The sequence below is a fragment of the Leucopleurus acutus genome (assembly GCF_964270905.1).
Source record: "Leucopleurus acutus genome assembly, chromosome: 3".
In the NCBI taxonomy this organism is placed as follows: Eukaryota; Metazoa; Chordata; class Mammalia; order Artiodactyla; family Delphinidae; genus Leucopleurus; species Leucopleurus acutus.
This window is the reverse complement of record NC_139145.1, coordinates 78380517-78386605: the sequence shown is the minus strand read 5'-3', so window position 1 is coordinate 78386605 and position 6089 is coordinate 78380517.

Here is a 6089-nt window from a genome sequence, read left to right as displayed (position 1 = left end):
CGAAGAGAGGAGAAGGACAGGGAAGTGAGGCAAACATGGAGAAACCCACTGGGGCAGCTTTAAAAAAGTGCAAAACTCAAATGCTGTCAGGATAGAGGAGGTAGGCTAAGGACAAATTTACTGCTAAAAACACGCAGAAAGAGGTAGAAATAAAACAGGGGCACTTTGGTATTGGATTTGAAGCCTAACTTGACATCCTCCCATATGATGAGATTCAATAGCAACAACAACAAAGAATTCTCTAATATGAAAGTTATCCGTGTAACTGACAGACAAACCCAAGAAAAGACACTAGTTTACTAATTTTTTTTAAAGATCCATCTAGACTCTGTAACACTTGGTTTTCTTTAAAACATTCTTTAAATTAATCCCAGCAATTGTGACATTCTACCAAGTTCATCAAGTGGGAGTTCAATTAAACTGAATGTTTTCATTTTGTGAATCAATTTATAGCAAATGGCCAGCAGGGAGAAACGACTACTTGATGTTTAGAGGCTGAGCTGAACAGGTGCTTAGGTTAAATGAGATGTGTCAAAAATCAGTACGACAATATGTCTGGAAGAGTACCCAAAACACAGTGGTTGGGCTTCCCTGGTGGCGCAGTGGTTGAGAGTCCGCCTGCCAGTGCAGGGGACACGAGTTTGTGCCCCAGTCCGGGAGGATCCCACATGCCGCGGAGCAGCTGGGCCCGTGCGTGAGTCATGGCCGCTGAGCCTGTGCTCCGCAGCGGGAGAGGCCACAGCAATGAGAGGCCCGCGTATCGCAAGAAAAAAAAAACAAAACAGAGTGGTTACCTCTGGGAATTGGGTGGCTGGGAGACGAGGGCAGGAGAGAGACATCTCACTATATACCCTTTTGTATCTTTTAAATTTTAAATCATGTGACTGTACTATCTATTCAAAGAAGGAAATACAATATTTTAAAAGTTAAATTAATGTGTTTCCCTTAAAATATTAAGAAGACCAATGACAACATAATCTCTTAGGAAAATTGTATTCTTGAAACAGTAAAATATACAGCAAATGCCATTCTATCCCTCAGGTTAATGAGCTGTGCTATCTTGCAATCATAAAGAATGCACTCAATCAAGTGTCTTCTGGTGTCAAAGAGCAGTACTCCTAAAAGCTATTTAAACAATTGTATGTGTCGTTATACATTATTTAATATACCTTTAGGGCAAAAAATAAATGTGATTCCAAACTAATACTATTAGCTCCTACAGATAAAAGAGAAAGTTAGAGTATAGAGGGAAAGCAATGTTAGGTTTCTTTTTCTTTTTTCATCTCGGAAGCTTTTAGTGATCCCAGGGCTGACAGAAACATAAATCAAACTTTGAAGAAGGAGGATGGACAAGACCATAAATGACAGACCTGTGAATTATTCAGTGTAGATTATTTTAAATCCTATAATAAAAATATTTCTAATTAACTATATTATTACTGCTGATGGGTATTAAAATTACTGAATCCATTCATGACAACAAAGAAAAGCCCTTGGAATTACTTCTCTTTAAGGCTAGAATCATCAAGAAATTGGAGAGAGACAGAAAAAAGCAGCCAACAGAATGTTGTACAGAAGATGGGAGAGCATAATGACTATAGTGTTTTCCTAGACCCACTTCTCTGACTCTAGCTCTATACTTGTACCCCTTCCTTCCTTCCCTCCCTCTTTCCCCCCTTCCCTCCTTTCCTCCTTCCTCCCAACAAGACATTATCCCAGGCAACAGGAATTCTAAGAGGTATCTCTTCGATTTGTACACAAACAATCAAAAAAAATCACATATAGCCAATAAATGACAAATGCCATAAACAGAGCTATGAACATACAGGAAGGTGCAGATTCTGGTGTATTCTGACCTGGCCACATTCTAGCGCCATGAGTCCCAGTGTTGCCACAACAACATTTTTGCAAATGAAGATAAAGTTTGGATTAAGAGCTGTGATAAGGGAAAGAGAATTTAATAAACCTACTGAAATGAATGGTACACTCAATGAATAGGTACACTCAATTCTGCTTCCTCTTGGCAATTATAGGCAAATATATTTTTGCTGGAAGTTTTCGTTAATTTATTATTACAATTTTTAAAAAAGTGTTTATTTAAATGATCAATGGCAGTGCTTTGAATATTTGACAGCAACTCATAATGTAAAACTACTATTTTGCATTAGAATGCATTTGAGCAAGAGTGGAGGTAAAGGTTTACCTTTCTTGTGACGTTTTGCTGGAGCTAATGGTAAGAATAATTTTAGTCTGTTAGGACAGTAATGAGCTTTAAGCAGAGTAAACTGGATGAGGGAAAATGGTAACTAAAATTTTGCCAGAGTTAGTCCACAGAGAAGGTAATCCAAACTTAAATATACATGCAAGGCATTTAAATCCAAGGAAATACTGTCTGATTCTTTTCCTATTACTCTTTAAAAATGTTTCTCCAAACTCTTCATACATGCTTTTCAGCTAATGCCAACTGGCTATGGCTTCTTTTAGCTGCTTCTAACAGATTCAGTTCAAGACTAGATTAGATACTGCAAGGCTTAGTGATGGCATAAACAATCTCCCTCAGCTAAACTGACCTGAAATAGTAAGGTAAAAAAAGCAAAAAAGACTGAGATGCGAGGTTCATAGAGGAAAGGAAAACATTCAGTGTACTCAGAGGGCATTCATTTAACAGTATTTATATACGTGTCTACTGTGGCCCAGACATAGGATTGTTCTCAAATTGTTTCTATATGTCTAAATCTACAATGAGAAGCACCACTTCTGAACACATTTAAATTTGTGATAATCATGGTTAAAACCAGGAATATCAGAAGGGGCTTATATGCATTATTATTTTACTTAAAACAGCAATAACCACCACGAACATTTATTATAAATCACATATTAAGTATTTACTGTTTGTCAAAACTATGCTAATCTCTTTACTTTCATTTTCTCATCTAAACCTCACAACAACTCTGTGAAGAAGGTACTATTTTTAACCATTTTACAGATGGGAAAATCAAGGTAACTGACACCCAGTAAGTGTCATGACTGACTTAAAAGCCCACACACATCCTCTGTGCTATATTAACTTGGAATTTTAGCAATTTTCGCAATGAGGAGAAAAGAACTGGTGTTATTTATGTCACTACGAAGTGATTCACATCGGTATCTTGATGACAACTGCTCATATAAATTATTTCAATTTAAGCCAACTTCATCCTCTAATTTTACCTTTTAGGTGAACAACATTCCAGTTAGGCATACAGTTTTGGCTGTAAAACTAATTTGCCAATGTTAATAGAGCCTTTAGTATGGTCCAGGTGCTGGCCTGAGGTAGGTGTTATTTTTGTCAACCCTACTAAAGCCCTAAGGGGTTTAGTTTATACTGCTAGTGAGCATGAGAGCTGGGATTCAGACACAGGCAGTGTGACTCAAAGGCTCCATGTCGCTGCTCTATACAGCCCTTCAATTAAAACAGGCTAATGAGCCAATAATGATAATGAATCTTGTGCCTTGAGATGTGAGGGTCAGAGCAGAGTGCCTTAGGGGGCCCAGGAGTTCCATCATTTTACAGCATAACATTTCCTCCTTTGGAGCTAAATATTAAGTCAGAATTAGGCATCGGAGAGGAGAGGAATGGCCATAGCTATTCAAGTGGCCTAGGGGCCCACTGTATCAGCTCCCACTTAGGACCACCCACTTCCTAAAAGAGCAGCTGGTAAGGTGCACTGAGGGCTTGTTATTTACAGTTTGGGAATAAACATGAAAAGCTTCAGAAAAGATAAATTTCTGATTGCCTGTCATTTACAGAATATCTGCTCCTCCTGTCTTACTGAGTCCATAACCTTAGGTAGGTTCAATGCTCTACGCTTGCTCATCTTTGAAATGTCTTATTAACGCCTGAGTGGAAGGCACACTACTAATACCAAATATTAATTATACTTATCTTCAGGATTATAAACATAACTACAGATTTTAATGAGGTGGCATAAATTATTAACATTTATGTAGGGCTTTAACTTTTCACAATCTTATTTAGAAGGCACAATTTGCAATGTCATTTCCATGTCTTAGTTGCAGAAACAAAGTAACACTTTGGCAAAGTGACTTGCTTAAAGTTATGCAGCATACTGATAGTGGATATTCCTAGCCTGGATAGCTCTTTGACCAAAAGTTCTTATGCCATTGGTGATATAATAACAGTAGCAAAATGTAACGAGCACTTAACATGTACCAGATGCTGTGCTGAGCACTCTAAGCACATAATCCAATTCTTACAACAACCCCACGAGGAGGTTATTATTATTCCTATTTTACAGATGAGAAAATGGAGTCTCAGAGGGGTCAAATCATTTACCCAAGATTACATGCTCATTGGCAAAGAATCAGGATCCAAACTCTAGTCTCTCTGACTCCTAAGACTTCCCTCTAAACCCTGCAGAATAAGAGTACACGTGTAAAATATTTCCCTTACCTAAAATGTTTTAAAAAGTGAGAGGATGGGAGGAAGGGTTGCACATCTGGGCCATGAAGAAGGAAGTATGGTTATTAGCTTAACCCTCGAAACCTAAGGTTCAAAAAAAAGAAAACAAAGGTATGACATGTTCCTGTGTCTATCATTAGGTTTTACTCTGCTTATGTTCTAAATAAAAACCTACTGGGTTAAGGGCATTGAACTGTAGTTCAGCTGATTTAACTGTAATACTCCTCTCCATGTACAATGTTTACTAACAATGTTACATAGCAATAATAATTAGGAAACCATTAAGTGACAGCATGTAATGTTGGTTTTAGGTTGTAAAAGGATACTACAAAAATAGGAAATGATACTTGTGGGTACACATATACAGCTATATGCACATACACAGACACACAAATGTATATTTGTTATTCAGGTATAAGAATATTGGCCAAGTCTAAAAGTTGCTTTGTGCACTTGAATATCAGAATATGACTGCTTTTCAAATTGAATAACATCTGGTTAAAAGTAGGTACATTTGCACAAATTTATGCTTGTCCAGAATGAGGTTTCAAAAATCTGCAGCAACTAGATTGTGGTAGGAGAAGGTATATATTGAACATGTGGCATAATTCTTTTCTTAAAGCTAAGTCTTAGGGCAGTTAAAAATATAAGTAAGACTATTTATCAGGATCAAGATATATTTATAATAGTAAAAACAGAAACTTTCAGGTAAAACACCCAATTTATTAATCAAGAATTATGCTTTTACCAAATTACTTCCTTTCCTTTAAATTGCTTTATTCGAGGCAGGGATCGGGGTACCCACATTTCCCACGATAAACTGATCTCTTATTTCGGTCAGCCAATTTTTCTAGCCACCCAAAATGCAAGTCCTTGTGTAATAGGGAAGAGCCAAATCTGACTACATGTCGGATCTGTTTCTCTTACTTTAACCTTCGTTTCCTGTTACTTTTGATCACTACAAGGATACTGTCTGTACACCATGGTCTGCCTCAGGGAACCCTGCCTCTCCCTGAATGTTAAACCAGAGTGCCTTTGTTCAGGGAAACATCCTGACCCTGTCCACCTGTGGATGGCTGCAAGAAAGAAGAAATTAACACATACCCTCCCCGAGGCTGGCCATTCCAGGGGATATTTGCAAATCTTATGCCCTTTTTACTTTACTTCCTCATCTCCTCCCCTTCTCTGTTTTATAAAAGAAACTGGTATCCAAACCCCGATAAGATGGTTTTTCGGAGACACTAATCTACCACCTTCTTGGTCTGCCAGCTTTCCGAATAAAGTCGTACTCCTTGCCTCAACACCTCGTCTCCGATTTACTGGCCTGTCATGCGGCGAGCAGAGCGAGCTTGGACTCGGTAACAGAAGGAATGTAGCAGGATTTAAAGTATATATTATAACAATGATCAGAAATATGTAACAGAAAATGTAATAGGATTTCACAGGAGGTAAGTTTATTTACGAAGAACTGTGGTGTGTTTTCAGTGAGAATCAAAGATTTCACAGTATGGAGGAACATCAGATTTAAAGGGGGTCCCCCTAACAACGTGTCGATGTTTCTACTAGATTAGTTGCTGTGACTACTGTCGTTAGACAAAGCACAGTGGGAAGCTGATTATAAATC